The 23,130-nt window shown below is 47.5% G+C and overlaps 1 protein-coding gene across 5 annotated transcripts in view; it reads left to right on the top strand.

Moving 5' to 3' along the window:
* Positions 1-23,130, top strand: part of syt16 (synaptotagmin XVI) — a 231,687-nt gene that overhangs the window by 128,647 nt on the left and 79,910 nt on the right. The gene's annotated exons all lie outside the window — the stretch shown is intronic.

Below are 23,130 nucleotides of genomic sequence, written 5' to 3'. Positions count from 1 at the left end.
ACTGGCAACGTCAGGATTTGCTGCTCCTCCCTAAATTGCAGAAATTCCTATCATTTTAGAAACCACAAGGAGCTCAGACTGCTGAAAGCATTTAGTTAGGCGCGTTTGTTGGAATGCAGACCGTGGAGTCATCGTTCAATAGGTGCTGACAGTAGCTTTATTTGCATCCCTGGAAATTAAATAGATTTCATATGGAAATTTCCTATCTCGTTAAATTACCACAGCTGCAATTGCCCCTTAGGTGTCCAAAAGGTTAGGTGGGGTTACTGAACGAGAAGATGGCCAGCTACCTCCAAAAGATGTACCGAACCGGGAGAGTTTCCCAACGTTTTCATTTCCTAAAGGTGGAGTAAAAATAGGTAATCACTCATTCTAGTTGTGTGTTTGAATCGCATTTCTTTTGGCTCAGATCAAGTAAAGGCTTTAGCCCGAGCTCATGTGTAATGCCTGTTCTTGTCAATCTGGGCCGAGTATTTCTCTCTTGTGGGGACCATGAATTGGATTCAATTTGAAATTGAATTGGAATTCGGAACAAGCAATGAAATATTTAAAGACACTGTGCATTGGCTCAGTAACTTTGAGAAAGGAACATTTTGGGAAAATTATTCATGTACATGCTATCTGTTGACTCTAGATATGTGGTACTCTCACATGTGATACAAATTTCTAAGGGGAGTCCTTCCTTTCTGCAAAGCATCTGGTATTGTGTAGTACATTCAATATGAAAAGGGGATTCATGTGATCTGATAAGCTTGCTGAATGTAGCTGAAGACAGCTCATACACAATACTGTCCTTTGACTTTGACGAATGACTTTGCAATTTGAGGCTCAAATATGCAGTGAACCCCACCTAACCTTTTGGACACCTAAGGGGGAATTTAGCATGGCAATCCACCTAACAAGCACATCTTTGGACTGTGGGAGGAAACCTCAGGTCTCCTAAATCCAGCCAATGTCACAGCCTGCCCAGTAGATTTGCCACTTGTGTTCCCTTTTCCAAATTCTGCTTATGAACCCCCACAAATCTCATGCACTTTCCTCGCAACTTCTAATATGCTGAACAAATGTATCCCACCTTATTCCAGTGGTAACATCTAGGCTTCCAAGTCTTACCTCCACCTTCAGTACCTTCCTTCCTGGTTCGAGGAGGTGGTCTCGGAGCATTCCCAGATATCAATTCCCTACCATGGCTACCTGCCTTCCTCTCACTCTCCTACTTCCTGTCCTTTTCAAAATGATGGGGGTGATGGAACAAATTTGTGGATATATTAATCAGCCATAATAGCTGCTTGACTAGCAATTTTCACCCGTTGGTCTTCAACAAGGGTTCTTATTATAGAAGGTAGGGAATTCTTAAATTCCTGTAAGAGAATGGCCACTCTCAGAGCCTCATAGGTATTTCAACTCCCAATGCTCGTACCCACCTATTAAAATTATTCTGCGTAACCCGTTCAAATTTTGCATAAGTCTGTCCCAGCTGTCTCCTCAAATTCCAAACCTTTTGCCTATATGCTTCAGGGACCAATTCATATGCATCCAGCATGGCCTTTGTTATCGTCTCATAATCTTTGATTCCTGCTCTGACAGGGAAGCATAAGCTTCCTGTGCCTCCCTTGTCAGGGGTAATGTCCAACCCTTGATCCCCTTATTAATAAAGAACCTACCTATCTCTGTTTTAAATACATTTTTGTGTCACTAATCACTACTGGTAATCGCGCCCCATGTCTGTGTTAATAAAAAGAAACATTGAGTGTGATTCTCTGCGCTCCCCATATGAAATGAAATGAAAATGGCTTATTGTCATAAGTAGGCTTCAAATTAGGTTACTGTGAAAAGCCCCTAGTCGCCACATTCCGGTGTCTGTTTGGGGAGGCTGGTATGGGAATTGAACCATGCTGCTGGCCTGCCTTGGTCTGCTTTCAAAGCCAGCGACAACGCCCAGGACAGGACTTTCAGCAGGTCTGAAGTCCAGCGGCTGCTTCAGGAAGGCATCACGAAGCCAGCAACAGCCCCTGGAGAGCCCAAGTGGTAGTGGTCAAAACTGGGGAGAAAAATAGGATGGTCATTGACTACAGTCAGACCATCAATCGGTACACGCAGCTCGACGCGTACCCCCTCCTACGCATATCTGATAGGGTCAATCAGATTGCACAGTACCTGGTCTTCTCGACAGTGGACCTGAAATCTACCTACCACCAGCTTCCCATCCATAAGGCGGACCGTCCATACACTGCGTTCAAAGCAGACGGCCGCCTTTACCACTTTCTTAGGGTTCCCTTTGGCGTCACCAATGGGGCCTCGGTCTTCCAACGGGACTTGGACCGAATGGTTGACCGGTACAGACTGCGAGACACTTTCCCTGGACAATGTCACCATCTGCGGCCACAATCAGCAGGACCATGACGCCAACCGTACCAAGTTTCTCCACACCGCCACTCTCCTCAACCTCATGCATAACAAGGAGAAGTGCGTGTTCAGCACGAACTGCTTAGCCATCCTCGGCTATGTGGTTCAGAACGGAGTTCTGGGGCCTGACCCCGATCGCATGCACCCCCTCATGGAACTCCCCCTCCCCCACAGCCCTCAAACGATGCCTGGGGTTCTTTTCGTATTACGCCCAGTGGGTCCCAAACTATGCGGACAAGGCCTGCCCACTCATTCAATCCACCGTTTTCCCACTGACGGCCGAGGCTCACCAAGCCTTCAACCGTATCAAGGCCGACATCGCCAAGCCCGCGATGCACGCGGTTGGCGAGACGTTACCATTCCAAGTGGAGAGCGATGCATCAGACATCGCTCTGGCCGCCACACTCAACCAGGCAGGCAGGCCCGTGGCATTCTTTTCCCGCAGCCTCCATGCCTCCGAAATTTGGCGCTCCTCCGTCGAGAAAGAGGCCCAAGCTATCGATGAAGCTGTGCGGCATTGGAGGCATTAACTGGCCAGCAGGAGATTCACTCTCCTCACTGACCAACGGTTGGTTGCCTTCATGTTTAACAACACACAGCGGGGCAAGATCAAAAATGATAAAATCTTGAGGTGGAGGATCGTGCTCTCCACCTACAACTACTACGAGATTTTGTATCGCTCAACGAGCCCCCCAATGCCCTATCCAGAGGTACATGTACCAGCGCACAAGTGGACCGATTCCGGACCCTGCATGACAATCTCTGTCACCCAGGGGGTCACCCGTTTTTACCATTTCATCAAGGCCCGCAATCTGCCCTACTCCATCGAGGAAGTCAGGTCTATCACCAGAGACTGCCAGGTCTGTGCGGAGTGTAAACCGCATTTCTACTGGCCAGACCATGAGCGCCTGGTGAAGACCTCCCGCCCCTTTGAACGCCTCAGCGTGGACTTCAAAAGGCCCCTCCCCTCCACCGACCGAATCACGTACTTTATCAGTGTGGCTGATGAATATTCCCGATTTCCCATTTGCTGTCCCATGCCTCGACATGACGTTTGCCACTGTCATCAAAGCCCTCAGCATCATTTTCGCCATGTTCAGTTTCCCCGCCTAGGTCCACAGCGACCGGGGAACTTCATTCATGAACGATGAGCTGCGCCAGTACCTGCTTAACAGGGGCATTGCCTCGAGCAGGACGACCAGCTACAACCCAGGGGGAAACGGGCAGGTGGAGCGGGAGAATGGGACAGTCTGGAGGGCCATCCAGCTGGACCTACGGTCCAGAAATCTCCTAGCCTCCACCTGGCAGGAGGTCCTCGCTGACGCACTTCCCTCCATTCGGTCGGTCCGTGAACCCCCCTGAACGTCTCTTTGCCTTCCCCAGGAAGTCCACCTCCACGGTATCGCTCCCTACATGGCTGGCAGCTCCAGGACCCGTTCTCTTCTGCAGACACGTTCGACTCCACAAGGCAGACCCGTTGGTTGAGAGGGTACAGCTACTTCACGCCAACCCGCAGTACCTTTACGCAGCATACCCCGACAGCCGCCAAGACACAGTCTCCCTCAGGGACCTGGCACCAGCTGGTTCCCCCCCCCCCCCTCCGACCCGGCGCCACCTTCCCCCCGGCGCACCCCGCCGCAGCGCCCGCTCTGGGACACTCTGCCCTCCCCTTGCCCACACCCGGGGATGAAGAGGATTTTGACACGCTCCCGGAGTCATCGAAGACCAAGCTGCCGCCAGAGTCGCCACCAGCACTACGGCGCTCTCTACAACAGATTAAGGCACCGAACCTCCTGAATTTGTAATATTATCTGTACTTTTAAAACACAATTTCCCATATATAGTTCTCCACCACCCCCGCTGGACTCATTTTTTAACAGGGGGTGAATGTGGTAGTCACCACTGATGTATATATTGTATATAGAGGATGTTGTTATAGGTGCTTTACGGTAAGGCCCCTGTGCTACAGGTATGGGGGTAGATCCCTGCCTGCTGGCTCCGACCAGTAGGCAGAGTATAAATATGTGTGCTCTCCGTACAGCAGCTATTTCGTCAGCTGCTGTAGAAGGCCACACATCTCAGTGTAATAAACCCTCGATTACATCCTACTCTCGTCTTTGCGTAATAGTGCATCAGTGCTAAACCAGCCCCCATATAGCGTGTGGCAGGAGGCGGCCTGCTGTTGAATCTTCTCGTCCTGCCCCAGTCAATGGGATTTCCCACTGAATTCATCCAATGCTGCAAGGAAGCCCGGGGGGGGGGGGGGGGGAGGCATCAATGGAACGGGAAGATCCCACCAGCCTGAACAAGCTGGATGGTGTCGCCCATTTTTCTTAATGAAAGAAGTGGAAAAAAATGGAGCAAAAAACTGATTTACTTTGGGAGCACAAAGATGGCAAGTGCACCAAAAAACCGACAGAAATGTTTTGTTTGTAGTTGGTACTAACTCTTGATCTCTAATGATAGAGCGTTTGCTGATGCTACCAAAAATAGAGTATTAGCATAATGACAGGAACTGGAAAGGCGTGACATTCCTGCCAAATACCGTACATTTAAACATGGTGGCACTGTGGTTAACACTGCTGCCTCACAGCGCCAAGGACCCAGCTTTGATTTTGGCCTTGGGTGACGATCTTTGTGGAGGTTACACATTCCCCCCGTGTCTGTGTGGGTTTCCTCCGAATGCTCCAGTTTCCTCCCACAGTCCAAAGATGTGCCGGTTGGGCGGGGATAGGGCGGGGGGGGGGGGGGGGGGGAAGAGTGTGCCTGGATAAGGTGCTCTTTCAGAGGGTCGATGCAGACTCATTTGAGACTAAAACTAGACAAACAAAAATGTAATTGAAAAGACACTGTAAACACCCACCCTTGAATGCATCTGCCGGCTCACAGTGTTACTCCATTAGTGGAGAAGGGCTTGAGCAGTTAAAATTAGCATCATTAAAGCAGGATTGTGAAATCAGCGTTCTGTAGCAGCATTTGGCAATTAAGCTAATAAAAGATATTTTGGCATAGTGACAGAAAAACATGGAAGAGGTGACTTTGTAGAGTCCTGTGCTAGTGTTTTGTTTGACATTTCAATTATTCTCTATTCTCTGAAAATTACTTAAAGCCCCACCACGTTATTAATCAATATAAATACATTTTAATACCGCCTACAGAATAATGCTTAAGTGGAGTATATTGGTTTTACATTGTCCAGATTCTGGAGGGAAGCTGTATTAAAGTTGTCTGATACCCTATTATAGTTGCATTTAGTTTGTCGTCCTTTCTAATAGTTCCTGAGCCAAAATTTTAAATCAACTATGCCTTCAAAACAGAGCAGGCCCTGGATTTCTCTTTTTTTTTTAAATGTATTTTATTACAAACCAGGTTATGTATCAAACCAGGTTACAGCAAATAAACACCCCGGGAAAAATACTTCCCAACATTCAACTATACAGTCTGTACTGATTTATTTCCCCTTTTCACCCATAGCCACTTGTATATATTCCCAATTCTTCCCTCCCCATCCACATCCAAAAGCAGCAGTCGCTCCAGCAGGGTGTATCCCGGCAACCTAGGGAACCCCCTCCAGATCTTACGCACAAAGTTCCTAACCTGCAGATACCTGAACTCACTCCCCCTCGGCAGCTCCACCCTCCCTTAGTAAGCTCCTCCAGACTGGCGAAACCTTCCTCCAAATACAGATTCCTCACCTTGACCAGCCCCACTTCCCTCCACCTCCTGTATACACTATCCACCCCCACCCAGCTCAAGCCCTTGGGGCGGGATTCTCTAATCCTGCGACAGAGTATCCACGTCGTCGTAAACGCCGTCGCGTTTTACGACGGCATGAACGGGCCGACCCCACGACTAGTTCTGGCCCCTACAGGGAACTAGCATGGCACTGGAGCAGTTCACGCCGCTCCAGCTGCTGATCCCAGTGCGAACTAGGTCCCACAGGATCCGTGCATGCGCAGTGGCTTCCTTCAATGCGCCAGCCCCGCGCAACATGGCGCAGGGCTACAGGGGCCGGTGCATAGGAAAGGAGGCCCCCAGCCAGAGAGGCCGGCCCGCCGATTGGTGGGCCCCGATCACGGGCCAGGCCACATCGGAACCCCCCCCCCCCCCCCCGGACAGGCTGCCCCCCCCCCCCCCCCGACCCTTCCACGCTGGGTTCCTGCCGGCTGAGAGCAGGTGTGGACGGTGGCAGTAGGACTCAGTGTTTTCACGACGGCCGCTCGGCCCATCCCGGGCCGAGATTCGGTGGGCCAGCGGAGAGCGGCCTGCGACCGGTGCCATGCCAACCACACCGGCGCCAATTCTCCGCTCTGTGGAGGGCGTCAGGGCGGCGTGACGCAATTCGCGTCGTTTGCGGGGATTCTCCGGCCCGGCCCCGGCTGAGAGAATCCCGTCCACAATTCCCGCACAGCTGCGTTAGCGCCGACACCCCTTCCACCCTAAAATCGCCTCCTCATCTGATTCCATATCGTCACTGCGGTCTGCACCACGGGGCTTCTTGAATACCTACTCGGAGCCATTGGCAATGCTGACGTCACCCTAGCCCTCAAACTAGGCCCCTTACAAGATAGGCCCTGGGTTTCTCATTAGAAGATCTGAGAGTTGTGGTTCTTCCACAAATGCTTCACATCCTCAGAATTCCTGCCTCCTCTAACATGGGGGAATTCATTTTAATCTGTAGTCACAATAGCTTTTCTAACCCTGGATAAAGGCAGTTCATGCTGTAGGAGCATAAGGACAGGAATAGGCCATTCAGTCTCTCGTGCCTATTCAAACATTAGTTAGATCACGGCTGACCTGTACCTTGACTGTATTCACCGCCGTGCTGTTGTAATCTTAATACTCAGGCTTATCAAACTCTGTCAGACTTAGTTTTAAATTATCAATTCGCCCAGGCCCAGCCGCATTTGAGGGAGAATTTCAGATCCCCACTGCCCTCGATGTGAAAAAGAGCTTTCTGATATCACTCTTGAGCAGCCTATTGTATCTATTTATTAAAAAAAAAATCTTTTTATTGGCATCTCTCATATTTATAAACAGTTGTATACATACATCACATTTTTCTTGCCTGCGGTAATTTTGTTTATTGTACAGAGAGGTTAGTTTAATTAACTCTATGTACATTTCGCTGCCCTCTGGATCTGTCTATAGTTCCTCCCCCATCCCCGTTCTCCCCCTCCCTTCCTCCACCACCTTGGCTTCAGCTGTGTTTTTCTTTTATTTCCCCCCTCCCCCTTCTGTTGTGGTTTCCCTACCTTCCTTCCTTCCATAGTAATGCGCAATTTAAATAGTAGACAAATAAATCTTTTTTTCCCCAATTAAAGGGCAATTTAGTGTGGCCAATCCACCTACCCAGGGTTGTGGGGGTGAGACCTACGCAGACACGGGGAGAACGTGCAAACTCCACACGGACAGTGACCCGGGGCCGGAATCGAACCCGGGTCCTCAGTGCCTTGAGGCAGCAGTGCTAGCCACTGTGCTGCCATCCAGCCTTCTGCTGCCACCTCAATCCTCCTCAAAAACGTCAATGAACGACTTCCACCTCCGAGCGAACACATCAACCGACCCCCCTCAGGACCATCTTGACCTTCTCCAGCTCCAGGAATTCCGCCAGGTCATTCAGCACACCCCCACTAATGGCAGCTCTGAGTCCCTCCACCCAAACAAAATCTGTCTCTGGGCTATCAGGGAGGCAAAGACCAAAACACTGAAAACTCTTAAACAGGAATATAACTATTAACTCAAGATGGCAGAAAAGTGGCAGTAATATCGCATGGAATAATTACACGGCCAACCTGTATGGTGTATAATGCACGATCAATAACTCTCGAAGTGAGATTGGAGGACAATTGAAGTCTTTATTGGACTAGATGTTTACCCCAGCAGCGCAGGTACAAAATACAGCAGCTAGGGAGATACAGACTCTTATACTCCGCCTTACTGGGTGGAACCAGCAGGCAGGCTTCACCAATGGTCTTACAGTATCAGGTACCTCCAACCTAGGTACCGTAATACCCCTAATACCGACTACCACAGTGTATAAGCCCCGAATTCTTGCCAATACACCTCGGAATACAGCCATTTACAGTGAAAGGGACTCCGAATCGAATGAACCATTTACATTACCCAGCTGACCCTCAGTCATCACTCTTTGGGTGTTCGCTGACAATATAGTGAACCTTTCCTAGAATTTACTGCTCAAAATAAACTATAAATTCTGCACGAAACTTCATTCCCTGAGACCTAAAGCCACAAAACTCCTTATTTCCTGAGGTCCTTGTGGATAAAGTGCTACTTCAAAAGTGATTGAAGCCGTCAGTTAAAATAAAACCTCAAATTACGCTGTGGGATTATGTTAATATGTTCCTTTCTCAACTATTTTAGAAAATACATTTAATTTAAACCTGTTAACTCTGCTTCTTAAAATACCACAGACAGGAATTTGAGAAAAACCCATTAAATGTGTGTGCGTGTGCGCATGTTAGCATTCCACCTTTAATGCGGAGTGTTGCCATGAAATAAATTATTGCCCCTGTAATGATTGACGAGCATAGTTTGCAGGAAAAAATAATTGATGAAGAAAGTGAGTTCACTGCTACTGAATGTTAAGAGGATCTGCCGCGTGGTTTCGGATGTCAGAAGTTTCACTGATTTCTTCATTTCTTGACTAGTAATTAACTCGAGGGTTCCTGCATTTTCAGTTTGCAGTTCCACATGTGTTACAACATACTTTTTTTTTTTTGTTTTTATAAATTTAGATTATCCAATTATTTTTTCCAATTAAGGGGCAATTTAGCATGGCCAATCCACCTACTCTGCACATTTTTGGGTTGTGGGGGTGAGACCCACGCAGACACAGGGAGACTGTGCAAACTCCACACGGACAGTGACCCAGAGCCGGGATCGAACCTGGGACCTCAGCGCCGTGAGGCGGTTGTGCTAACCACTAGGCCACCGTGCTGCCCTTTGTTACAACATACTTGCTTTAATCAGCGGCTTCAACTGGGCAACAAGGGATACGTTACATTAGGGATTGGCTGGACTATCAATCATTAACCAAAGGTCACAAAGAATGGGCAAAAGTATTTTTGGGTTGCAAATCTAATTGCAATTAATACTTGTGCTTTAGTAGAACTAACTCCATAGAGCTAACTCCATCAATGCCAAGTTTTTCTGCTAGTTATATGCCTTTTTACATGTGATTAGCCATTTACACTACACTGACGTGGTCTCAAACTCCATTTCAAGAGGGGTTGAAATTGTGGGGAGAACTCGGACAGAAACCGGTCCCAGTTTCAATTTCCATTAGTTGTTACATCCTAATTTTTTTCACAAGTCAACTAACTCCTCCTGTGCTTCAGCTGGCACACTGGATTTAATTGGCTATTCATTTCGCTTGGAGTCTCCGAAACCTGGAATATTTTGCACTCAGTCCTTTTGAGACTTGTGTTGAATTAATAAAAGATCATACCACCTAGTTACGGTATGGAAAAATAGGCTATTAAGCAACAGGAGACCTGGCCGTACAGGATCGAAGAGGTTATGGGGCCACAGTCATATCCTTTGCATTAAGATTTATGGAGCTATTGAACATTGGGAACAATTTCTTAATTAAAACCACTCCGTATTCACTTCACATTGTACGGGTTAAAATGAGAAAACTGCGAAAATCTCAATATACTTAAATACAAAAAAGTCCACATTCTGTTCATGTATATTGAACACCTCATTAGCCTACCGTCCCATCCAACACAGTGTTTCTTCAGTGCTGCAGTGAAATGCCAGGCTGTGTTTTATGCTGGAATATGGCTGAACTCTAAAACTTCTTTGGCTAAAAGGCAATGATGCTAACATGTGAGCCAAGCTGTGAGGAGCTGGTAACAGTGCAATTAGGGCAATGGCTGTCTGAGCCACGAGATCAGCAGCCTGTTTCCTTACCCAAACTGATGACCTCTGTCATGTGGACAAATCAGGGCTGCAAACCCATGTGCACATGTTTGTGCAAGTTCCCCTCCAAGGCATACGCGGTAGCACAGTGGTTAGCATTGTTGCTCCACAGTGCCAGGGTCCCAGGTTCGAGTCCCGGCTTGGGTCACTGTCTGTGGGGAGTCTGCACTTTCTCCCGATGTCTGTGTGGGTTTCCTCCGGGTGCTGTGGTTTCCTCCCACAAGTCCCAAAAGACGTGCTGTTAGGTAATTTGGACATTCTGAATTGTCCCTTCATGGGCGTGATTCTCTGAGCCCCGCGCCGGGCCGGAGAATAGCCGCAACTGCGCCACGCCTCCCCGACGCCGGCGGCCGATTCTCCAAGGTGCAGAGAATCGGCGCCATTTGCGCCACCACGTTTGGCGCGGCGCCGGTAGCGGGCCTCTGCACGAGGTCGGGCCGCTGGTTCTCCGGCCCCGGTAGGCCGAGCGGCCACGCGGAAACGGCAGAGTCCTGCCAGCGCCGTTCACCCCTGGTCGCTGCCGGCGGGAACTCTGCGCGAAGGGTCGGGGGGGCGGCCTGTGGGGAGGGGAAAGCGCTCCTTCACCAGGGGGGCCTTCGATGGGGTCTGGATCACGATCGGGGCTCACCGATCGGCAGGCCAGCCTCTTTCCCCCCCGGCCCTCCCCGGACCTACTTTCTTCCGCTTCCGACCCCAGAACCTCCGTGCCATATTGCGTTAGGGCCGGTGCGTTGAAGAAGTCCCCCGCGCTTGCGGGGGTTGGCGCAGCACCCATTTGGCACCGGGAAGGGAGGCTGGAGCGGCATGAACCGCTCCAACGCTGTGCTGGCCCCCTGTGGGGGACAGAATCGGTCGTCCCCGTGCCCGTTTTGCGCCATCGTGGAACGCAACGGCGTTCACGACGGCACAAACACTTTGTCTCCATTTTGGAGAATCGCCCCCCCCATGTATCCAAACAGGTGCTGGAATGCGGTGATGAGGGACTTTTCACAGTAACTTCATTGCAGTGTTGATGTAAGCCTACTTGTGACAATAATAAAGTTTATTATTACACCTGAGAATCTCCCCCATCATTGAAGTTGGGGATGCTTGCGACGCCTCATCCTGTCAGTTGCCATTCATGGCTGGATCAGGGGGCAGAGGTGACTGCAGTGACCATTGCTAAGTAGAAGGTGCTGGGGAAACTGAAAGGTCTGAAGGAGGATAAGTCACCTGGACCGGAGGGACTGCACCCCAGGGCCCTAAAAGAGATAGCTGAGGAGATCGTGGAGGCATTGGTGGTGATCTTTCAGGAATCATTGGAGGCAGGAAAGGTCCCAGAACACTGGAAATGTAACACCCCTGCTAATAAGGGAGAGAGGCAGGAGACGGGAAATTATAGGCCGGTTAGCCTGACTTTGGACATTGGTAAAAGGCTTTGTCAGAGGGAGGTCATGTTCTTTGAGGAGGTAACAAGGAAGTTAGACAAAGGAGAACTAGTGGATGTGATTTATTTAGATTTCCAGAAGGCCCTTGACAAGGTGCCGCATGATGTTCTGCCAAGTTGGCGGCTCCTGTGTCTAGTCCCTGACTTGGAACTGTACCACATTTCCCACATTGTTGTTTGGACACAAAATGGGAAACTCCCTCACAAATAGAATTGTCAACGTACCGACAAAGGATGGACTGCAGCAGTTCAGGAAGGCAACTCAGCGTCACCTTCTGAAGGGCAATTCAGACCAGGCAACAAATGCTGGCCTTGCAGACGATGCTCGTACACCATGAATTCATAAAATATTATCCACCGGATATTAATCCTTACAATGCCCACCCCTTCCTTTGAAGGAAAGAAGTATTATGATTATATTTGGGTTCAACCTCTGTGGGTTTTACAAGGCCAGAAGAAAAAGATTTCACCAGTTATAAACAGATCTACGAAAAATAGTATTAAATCCAAGCAAATGGATTCACTATAAACAATTGCTGGCAAAATGTTCAATTAGGCATGTATAATTGTGTTCCTTTTCCATTTGATTGTAAAAGTAACAAATGCACTCGCACATCAGCAAAAAACATCCTGTGTGCCATTTCACTAATTAGCTGGTGACAACCTTCAGACTGAAGACAAATTGTAGCAATTTATCTTCGCATATTGTCGTAAAAGAAACTCTGGGGTGATTTAATCCTTCTCTTGGGTCAGAAAGAAAGAAAAAACGAGAGTCAGACAGTCTCCTTCAGATTATTCAGTGTAGGAAATATTTCTCAGAATTCTATTAATTGATCACAACACAAGTAAACACACACAACAGAAAACTGTTGTTTCTAATTATTTAGAGTAATGAGAGAAAGATCTTCAAGCACTGTTAATTATAAACAGGTACGCAACACACCATATCATTTTGTTTTATTATGTATGGGTCGCTCACCACAAATTGTCTGGCTGCTCTGCGCGAACGTTTCGAAGAATGACTCAATTTTACAGATTCACCGTCATTTGGCAAAAACAGTTTGACTAATGCAATTTGTTCACTATCTCATCAAAGTCCAATAGCTGCTGAGTTCGTCCCCTGCTGGTAATGTTTCTTTTCAACATGATTTGCCAGTCGTTACACTTTCGTATAATTTTAGAAAGGATGTGTCTGCATGATCGAAGGGACTGTTAAAATAAATCATTTGGCGAATACTGGGATATCGTACACACATGAATTTCTTTCAAATGACCTCGCCACTTTTAATGTATTGCAAACTTATTGTTAAGGGAAATCGGGAATAAGCAGCAGGGAATGTCGCACCCTGAGGAAATATGTCTGGAAATCCATATTTAATAAATTTCTAAAGCGCTCTCTCTCCTTGATGCTTTCATATCTGCTCTGTGCTTAACATTCAGCCTATTGAAAACTTTTATACTGTTACTCAACCCCCACCCCCCACTTACCGTGTTAACAGCTAAAATTTAGCATTTTGACTCTGAAACAAATTCATATGAAAAATGAAATTTGCTTATTGTCACGAGTAGGCTTCAAATGAAGTTACTGTGAAAAGCCCCTAGTCGCCACATTCGGGGAGGCTGTTACGGGAATCGAACCGTGCTGCTGGCCTGCTTGTCTGCTTCCAAAGCCAGCGATTTAGCCCTGTGCTAAACATATCCATGCACTTTCTCACTATTTCTGACGCAGTGGAGCAATCTTTTAACTTTATGTAAATTGTTCATTAGCATTCCGAGTGCTGAGTGTACACAAATAAAATTTTAATGTTCCCAAGCCTTATTCTCACTCTATGTTCCAACAGATAATTGTAATGCGCCTTTAAGGGATGGCAGCATGCCATCACTAGAAGGGAAATGTGTCATGTAATACAGTCTCGCCTTCACTTTTGCCTGTGAGCCCAACACAGCACACTCAGCCCTGCTGCTGATGTCAGTATCAATGTTCTCATGTGCCTCGTCTCAATAAATGAACCCATAATGTCCTTACCCACTCCCTTTATTGGTGCCTTTATATGAGAGCGATTGTTTATCTGGTCAATATTTTGACCAAACTATGGGTCAAGACCCTCCATTGTAACACCAGCAAGGGTCACAGAGAAATTTGGGTTGCAGATGCAGTCAGTGGGGTCATGAAGGATGTTTATGTATATTGAAAAATCTTTCTCCCAAAACCTCCAGAAACCAACATAATGGCCACCTTGACAGATTGATTGTTAATCCATTTAACTCCATGTCTCCTTTTTCTACTCTTATTCGGTCATGGGATGTGGGCATTGCTGGGCCAGCATTTATTGTTCATTCCTGAGGATGTTTAAGAGTCAACGGGATCTGGAGTCACATGCAGGTCAGGCCAGGTAAGGATGACAGATTTCCTTCCCTAAAGGACATTAGTGAACCAGATGTGTTTTTATGACATCAACAATGGTTTCATAGAGGGCAGTGAAGAGTTTCAGATACCTGGGGGTGCAGGTAGCCAGGAGTTGGGGGACTCTCCATAAGCTTAATTTTACCAGGCTGCTGGAGCAGATGGAGGAGGAATTTAAAAGGTGGGACATGGTGCCGCTATCGTTGGCGGGTAGAGTGCAGTCCGTCAAAATGACAGTTCTCCCGAGGTTCTTGTTCCTTTTTCAGTGTTTGCCCATCTTTATCCCTAGGGCCTTTTTTAGAAGGGTGACTAGCAGCATCATGAGCTTTGTTTGGGCGTATGGGACCCCGAGGGTGAAGAGGGTCTTCTTGGAGCGGGGTAGAGATGGGGGGGGGGGGGCTGGCATTACCCAATCTCTCGGGGTATTATTGGGCGGCCAATGTGTCGATGGTGCGCAAGTGGGTAATGGAGGGGGAGGGGGCAGCATGGAAACGGATGGAGAGGGCGTCCTGTGGAGATATAAGCCTGGGGGCCCTGGTAACGGCGCCGTGGCCGCTCCCTCCTACGAGGTATACCACGAGTTCGGTGGTGGCGGCTACCCTCAAGATTTGGGGGCAGTGGAGGCGACATAGGGGAGAAGTGGGGGGCTCGATGGAGGCTCCGTTAAGGGGGAACCATAGGTTCGTCCCGGGGAACATTGATGGGGGATTTCAGGGTTGGCACAGAGCGGGCATCAGACAGCTGCGGGACCTGTTTATTGATGGGAGGTTTGCGAGCCTGGGGGAGTTGGAGGAGAAATTTGGGCTCCCCCGGGGAACATGTTCAGGTATCTGCAGGTAAAGGCATTTGCTAGGCGGCAGGTGGAGGGATTCCCTTCGCTTCCCGCAAGGGGGGTGAGTGACAGGGTGCTTTCGGGGGTCTGGGTCGGAGAGGGGAAGATATCTGATATCTACAAGGTTATGCAGGAGGCGGAGGAGGCGTCAGTAGAGGAGCTGAAAGCTAAGTGGGAGGGGGAACTGGGGGAACAGATCGATGACGGGACATGGGCTGATGCCCTGGAGAGGGTTAATTCTTCCTCCTCGTGTGCGCGGCTTAGCCTCATCCAATTCAAGGTGCTGCACCGGGCCCACATGACTGTGACGAAGATGAGTAGGTTCTTTGGGGGTGAAGACAGGTGTGTCAGGTGCTTGGGGAGTCCAGCGAACCATGCCCATATGTTCTGGGCATGCCCGGCACTGGAGGAGTTCTGGAAGGGGGTGGCGAGGACGGTGTCGAGGGTGGTGGGATCCAGGGTCAAGCCAGGATGGGGACTCGCGATTTATGGGGTTGGGGTGGAGCCGGGAGTGCAGGAGGCGAAAATGGCCGGTGTGCTGGCCTTTGCGTCTCTAGTAGACCGGCGAAGGATCTTGCTACAATGGAAGGATGCGAGGCCTCCAAGCGTGGAGACCTGGATCAATGACATGGCGGGTTTCATTAAGCTAGAGAAGGTCATATTCGCCCTGAGAGGGTCGGTACAAGGGTTCTTTAGGCGGTGGCAACCTTTTCTCGACTTTCTGGCTCAACGATAGGGTACAGGGACAGTAGCAGCAGCAACTCGGGGGGGAGGATGGGAAGGGGGAGGGAAAAGGGAGGGAAAAGATGAGGGGGGGGGGGCGGACGATGACTATGTTTGTTTATTTAATTTAAATTTATTTTTAAGTTCTTTTGTGTTCATTGGGGTTGGGGGATGTGATACATGCGTCGATACGGTCTGGGGGTGTTGCAGTTATTATGGGTTATTTTGTTGCATTTCATTGTTTGTCGTTATGTTTTATATTTTCTGTAAAAAATTCCAATAAAAATTATATTTAAAAAAAACAATGGTTTCATGATCATCATTACACTTTTTAATTCTGGATTTTTAAAAATGGAATTCAAATTCCACCATCTGCTGCGGTGGGATTTGAACTCAGGTCCCCAGAGCGTTACTCTGGGTCTCTGGATTATTAGTCCAGTGAAAATACCACTACACCACTGCCTCCTCATTTGTGGCAGTACAAAGGGACAGGAGATGCCCTGGGCATCTCAGATTGTTGACTGCCTGGCTGTAAGAGGTGCTCTATTGTTCCAGCTACACTCAATGTTAACACACATCCTTATCTAATAATCACATCAAGACAGATTTATGCTTGACAAGGGAGTTGGGAATTATGGAGACGAGAATGGAATTATGACGACCATTAGTCCAGTGATGATCTTATTGAATAGCGAGGCAGGCTCAATGTTCCAAATGGTATACTCCTCCTATTTCTTATGATTCAACATGATTAGCTTTGGTGTTGGGGGTAGGCCTGGTTGTTGTCATCACCTGATATTGTAACTCCAGTTAGAGACCTGTGCCACCCACAGAGAAGCCGCTGACAGTGGCTATTTTTATAGTCAAGGAGGAGTTCGGAAAGGAGGGTCAAAAGAATGGTTTACTACCAAAAGCGAAGTATTTACAAGTACAGTCCCAATCCCAGTCAGGTCAACTCTGCAGTATCTGGGCTGACTATTAAGGAACTGAGTTAACTAGCCTGAGTTACTCCACCTCAGAAGGGGGGGCTGTACTCCATGTAGCCCAAGGGAAGATTAATCGGATCACCCCGTGAGTCTTGTGGGAGTTGTAACGCTATTTATGTCGGCTGGAAAAAACTCTGCAGATTGTCAGGGTCCTTGCTTTCCTCAATAAATTGCAGATTCTTGACTTTCTCTGCGGAGTCATAATAATAATAATAACCTTTATTATAGTCACAAGAAGGCTTACATTAACACTGCAATGAAGTTACTGTGAAAATCCCCTAGTCATCACATTCCGGCACCTGTTCGGGTACACAGGGAGAATTCAGAATGTCCAAATTACCTAACAACACGACTTTCGGGACTTGTGGGAGGAAACTGGAGCACCCGGAGGAAACCCACGCAGACAGGGGGAGAATGCGATCCGCACAGCCAGTGACCCAAACAGGAATCAAACATGGGACCCTGGCATTGTGAAGCAACAGTGCTAACCACTGTCCTACTGTGCATGTATGTTTGGTCATCTTCCTTCTCCTTCACAAGTTATCTCATTATCTCTCGAAGGCAGTGGCCAATGCCAGACACAGCATTCAAATGGAAAAAAAAATAACACGAGTCAGTGCATTGCTATTCACGCAGAAGGGGCTCAATTTGTTATGGACTGGGCAAGAATTTAAAGTGAGCGCGTGTTTCTGAAGCGATTAAAGATAAAAGTCTGAAGCAGGCTGTGATGCTACTTCGCTGCAGACACCACTGGTGTGAGGCCCAGGTCAAACTCTCCCTCCCCCGAGACTGTGTTCAGCACTGCACCAAAGCCTGTGCGGCATCCAGCGCTGCCCTTGCCCTGTTAGTCTCTTGATCTCTCCCTCCGGGTCAGGGGCTCCTGCACATGGCTGCTTTTCTGTGTCTTGAAGCCATAAATCTGGAGGCAGTACCTCAGCTGCTGAGCTGCAGCCTGCCTGAGGTCAAGCCGTCATCCTAGCACTGCAGAAACTAGGGCTCCAAAATCAGTCACTTCAAGGCTTTAACCTGCTTATCCGGTGTTTCCTGGCCAAAGTTCATGAGCTGCAGTAGCTCAGATGAAGTAATAGGCTGGTGAGTACATAAAATAATAATTTTTATAAAGTACTTTACTAACACAGATTTTCCTATTTATAAGATGTATCATTATATTGACCTTTAATGTGCAACTTTATTAATTAGATACTGAGTGTAGCTTATTTGCTCTTTTGGCTCTTGGCATTTGGGGTCAGGTTAAATTTCTAGTTGTTAAAGTTGGGTCACGTTGGAAAACAGCTTGGGAAGCACTGATCTGTCATGTGCTGACTGGTACACATTCGCGGCAGCAAATGTAAGAAGGGAAAACCATCTGAAAACCAAGTGAACATTTAATGTGTGGTGCGCATCGGATGTTAACCGACATTCAGTTTATTTTTACTCTTCCCCCTTTTCCTCTCTTGGTCTCCTTTTTTTAAACAGTAAAGATGCTGTACAAATGCAAACCATTGCTGCAGTAAAGAAATAATTCATTTATTTAGCACCTTTCCTCACCTCTGGATGTCACAAAACAATTTTACAGCAATGTTGTATTTTGAAATGTAGTCACTGGTGTAGGTTTCACCTTCATATCATATGTTGAGTTTCCTTTAATGGTCTAAGGATATTTGCCTTGAGAAGAGGTGGATTGTCCATCATTGTTATGACATGGGTCGGTGAGCCGAAACACAAATTTGCCAAGCGACCCCCAAAATGAAGAAATTATCAACAAGATTTCACTTCTTGCAACTTTTACTTTCAAATGAATCCGAACCAATACAAATTAATCGGCAAATGGAACTTTAACGAAAAGGTAAATTTCTCTTCAATAGTCAATACAACAAAGCTACGTCTTATAAAATTACAAGTATTCACCATCAGCCTGTATGGTATTACGAGCTATTCACACAGGGTACGTCAGGGGTCCTATCCGATGACCACATTCGCCCCCGAGTTTCACATTTATAATCAGTAAGGCACATTTCTATAAATCTGCAGTACAGTACGGATGGTGTAACTTTCCAGAGTTCCTTTTTTGACCGAACATCTATTGATACCTCTATTCGTGGTTTGATCACTTCTGTGAAAACTCCCAACTCTTTGGCATCCTTAACCACGGCTTTCCAGCTTTTTTAAGCAGCACGCCTTCAAGAGCTCCAGATTCCTTTCCTGCCAAAGGGAAAAAACTGACTTCTTCCTGTGCGAGATTTGCTTCCTTCTCCTCAAGAATTCTATGTGTTCTTTCTTCTGTCTCTGCCTGCTTTCTATTTGTTCTGATCATCTGTCTGCTGATTCCCTTTTGCCTTCAACTCACCTTTGTGACTGAAAGCCTCCTTTACATAAATTTGAACCTAGGCATTAGAAGCAGAGCAGGCCATTCGGCCCCACAAGCCATTCAGTAAGATCATGGCTGATCTGATTGTGGCCTCAAATCCACACTCTGCCTGCCTTTTGTGTGTAGTCACATGACTTCTGCATCTTAACTTCCTTCCTCTTGGTACTGCAGCCAGGTCAAGGGTCACCAGGTCAGGTGAACCAGTATTTATTATTTTTCAAGAAAATTACAATTGATGCAAATGTTAAACTTCCCATTCAACTATTCTTCAATGCAATAACAGATTTCCTAGATATTTTATAGCAAATACAAAATTTCCTTAATGGTCCCGCTTCTGGGTCAGAGGTCATCACACTTGTGTAAACAAACAGTTAGGAGGGTTCAGTCTGATAGAGTAGTGAAGCACTTCCTTGTGTTGTTTTTCATTGATAAAGACGTCCTCATTACCATTTAAAATTGCTCTCAGACTTACTAAAAACATATCTTTCTCAGTACATCAGTGGCTACGTAGGAAAAGAAGACCAAATGGTGACCAGCAGGTTCTGTTAAGCCAGTTCCATTCAATCACGTTGAACTTTGCACCATTCAACCCACACCTAATCATGAAGAGAAAAGGCAGCTCCCACAGTCAAAAGATGTACAGATTACGTGGCAGGTGGATTGGCCTTGCTAAATTGCCCCTTAGTGTCCAAAAGGTTAGGTGGGGTTACGGAGATAGGGTGGAGGCATGGGTTTAAGTAGCGTGTTCTTTCCAAGGGCTGTTGCAGACTCGATGAGCCGAATGGCCTCCTTCTGCACTGTATATTCTCTGATTCTATGAATCAAGAAATTTCTCTTTGACTTCCTAAAGCTCAAGGATGCAGCCTTGCACCTCATAAGCACAACATGCGAGCAGCTTACTCTCATGCCATGACCTCTTCTCTCAGAAGGTTCTCTTTTAAAGGACTGGAGCAGACCTCAAACGTGAGAATGAGGAGTGATGGAGTGCAAACATCTGGTTGGCGATCAGTGGCTAGTGGTGTGCCTCAGGGATCAGTGTTGTGACCGCAGTTGTTCACAATTTACATTGATGATTTGGTCTTGGGGACCAAGTGCCAAAGTTCACAGATGACACTAAGATGAGTGGTAGAGCAAAGTGCGCAGAGGACACAAAGTATGCAGAGGGATATAGATTAGTGAGTGGGCGAGGCTATGGCAGATGGAGTACAAATGTTGGTAAATGTGAGGTCATCCATTTTGGCAGGAATAACAGCAAAATGGACTATTATTTAAATGGTAAAAAATTGCAGCATGCTGCTGTGCAGAGGGACCTGGGTGTCCTTGTGCATGAATCGCAAAACATTAGTTTGCAGGTACAGCAGGTAATTAGGAAGGCAAATGGAATTGTGTCCTTCATCGCTAGAGGGATGGAGTTTAAAAACAGGGAGGTTTTGTTGCAGCTGTATAGGGTGCTAATGAGGCTACACCTGGAGTATTGTGTACAGTTTTGGTCTCCTTACTTGAGAAGGGATGTACTAGCACTGGAGGATGTGTAGAGGAGATTCACTAGGTTAATCCCAGAGCTGAAGGGCTCTGGAGTTGAGAGGATTGGCTTATGAGGAGAGACTGAGTAAACTGGGACTATACTCTTTGGAATTTAGAAGAATGAGGGGGAATCTTATAGAAACATATAAAATTATGATGGAAATAGACAAGATAGAAGCAGGGAGGTTGTGTTCACTGACGGGTGAAACTAGAACTCGGGGTCATAGCTCCAAAATAAGGCGGAGTAGAGTTAGAACTGAGTTGCGGAGGAACGTATTCACTCAAATGGTTGCGAATCTGTGGAATTCCCTGCCCAGTGAAGCAGTTGAGGCTTCCTGGTTAAATGTTTTTAAGGAAAAGATAGATTTTTGAACAGTAAAAAATTGAGGGTTATGGCGAGCGGGCGGGTAAGTGGAGCTGAGTCCATAAAAAGATCGGCCATGATCTTATTGAATGGCGGAGCAGGTTCATGGGGCCAGATGGCCCACTCCTAGTTTTTATGTTTACCCACTCTGTTCCATGAAGCCATCTGAAAGCACAAGCAGGTTCACAATTAGAAGTTTTGAAGAATTTTTTAAATTCTCCTTTATCACATTTTCATCCAGATTTACACCCACCGACAAACGATTAACGGTAACAAATACAATGCCAATTCCCTGGCCAACAATACCTCCCTCCCACCAACCCCCAAACAACCCTCAACATTTTAAATACAAACATCAAAGAAAATGATTCAGGAATCCACCATCCACCCATACATAGTCATCAACAACATATACAGTCCAAATCCCACCCCACCCACCCCCAATGTTCGATGTCATCCAATTCTTGAAAGTGCATAATGAACAAAGCCCATGAATTGTAGACCCCTTCCATTCTTCCCCTCAACTCGAACTTCACCTTCTTGAGTGTTAAAAACTCCGACAGATCCCCCCCACCACGCCAGGGCACAGGGTGGAGAAACTGACCTCCACCACAACAGGAATCCGCCTTCGGGCGATCAGCGAGGCGAAGGCTAAAACATCTGCCTCCAACCCCGGTTCCAGCCCCAGCTGATCTGATAAGCCGAATATGGCCTTCAGTGGACCCGGCTCAAGCCTCAGATGTACCACCTTCAACATTACCCTAAACACCTCCCTCCAATACCCCTCCAGCCTCCAGCTTTGGACAGGACCAAAACATATGAACGTGGTTTGCACCCCTGGCAACGTTCACAAACATCCTCTACCCCCTCAAACAGTTGGCTGATCCTCGCCTTCGCGAGGAGCTCCCTATACACCACCTTCAGCTGTATCAGCCCCAATCTCACGTACAAAGTTGAGGCATTCACCCTCCGGAGCACCTCACAAAACCCCTCCTCCATGCTCTCTCCCAACCCTTCCTCCCTTTTTGCCTTAATCCCCTCCAGCGGTGCCTTCTCTTCTCCCAGAATCACCTCATAAATCGCTGACACCACCCCCTTCTCCATTCCTCCTGCTGTCAGCACCCCCTCCAACAGTGTGGAGGCCATCGCCATCGAAAAGCTCTGCATCTCCTTCTTAGCGAAATCTCAGACCTGCATATACCTAAACATTCCCCCCTGCCCCAACCCATATTTCACCCCAGCTTACAATTAGAAGTTGTCATTAAGTTATGAAGGATGGCACAGTGGTTAGCACTGCCGCCTCACAGCACCAGGACCCAGGTTCAATTCCGGCCTTGGGTGACTGTGTGGCGTTTGCATGTCATCCTGTGCCTGCGTGGGTTTCCTCCGGGTGCTCAGGTTTCGTCCCGCCGTCCAAAGATCTGCAGGTTCGATGGGGTTGCGAGGTTAGGACGGGGAAGTGGGCCTAGGTAGGAGGGTCATGGCAGACTTGATGGGCTGAATGGCCTCCTTCTGCACTGTCGAGATTCCATGTGAGTGTCTGCAACCTCCCTTCAGGAGGTATCCTCGCCCTTTAAATATGATGACACTTGCCCTCTGCCAGAAATAATACAATTCAACGGGGTGGGTGGCCTAATATTCTGCCACCAAGCAGAAAGCAAGGCCCAACATTTAAAATTGGTCAATTCTTGCATCAGTGACACAATCTGGCCCCACCGCCTGCCTTCCTCCGACCTCCAACAGGCGATCCTGCCTCCTGGAAAATGTTCGCAATTCAAGAAGATTGCTTCCTTCAGACCTTTTCTCTATTATTGTACCACAGCATACCAAGGGTTCCTTAACATTGGTTACTGTGGTAAAGTGGTGCATTTAGAACTGGAAAAAAAGAAAATCGCTTTTATTTTGAGTAAAAGGATCCACATGTTAACATCAGTGGAATTTCAATCAAATGTAACTTCTTTTTGTGGAGGCATGGAATTATTTGAAGTTTTATTTGTTCCAGTCTTTCTTTTTTCCCCTCCCCCGAGCGATGCCCAACCTATGGTCAACAGTCAAGCGTACTGCATGGGCGTGTGCTCCAATCAGTCAGGTCATATTCACTGTGTTCAGGCAATCTCACATGTCCTAAAATTCGAGTTACTTCATTCAGC

This window comes from Scyliorhinus canicula, chromosome 2 (genome assembly GCF_902713615.1).
Source record: "Scyliorhinus canicula chromosome 2, sScyCan1.1, whole genome shotgun sequence".
NCBI lineage: Eukaryota > Metazoa > Chordata > Chondrichthyes > Carcharhiniformes > Scyliorhinidae > Scyliorhinus > Scyliorhinus canicula.
Note: the sequence above shows the minus strand (reverse complement) of the source record. Positions and strands in the feature narration are given on the sequence as shown.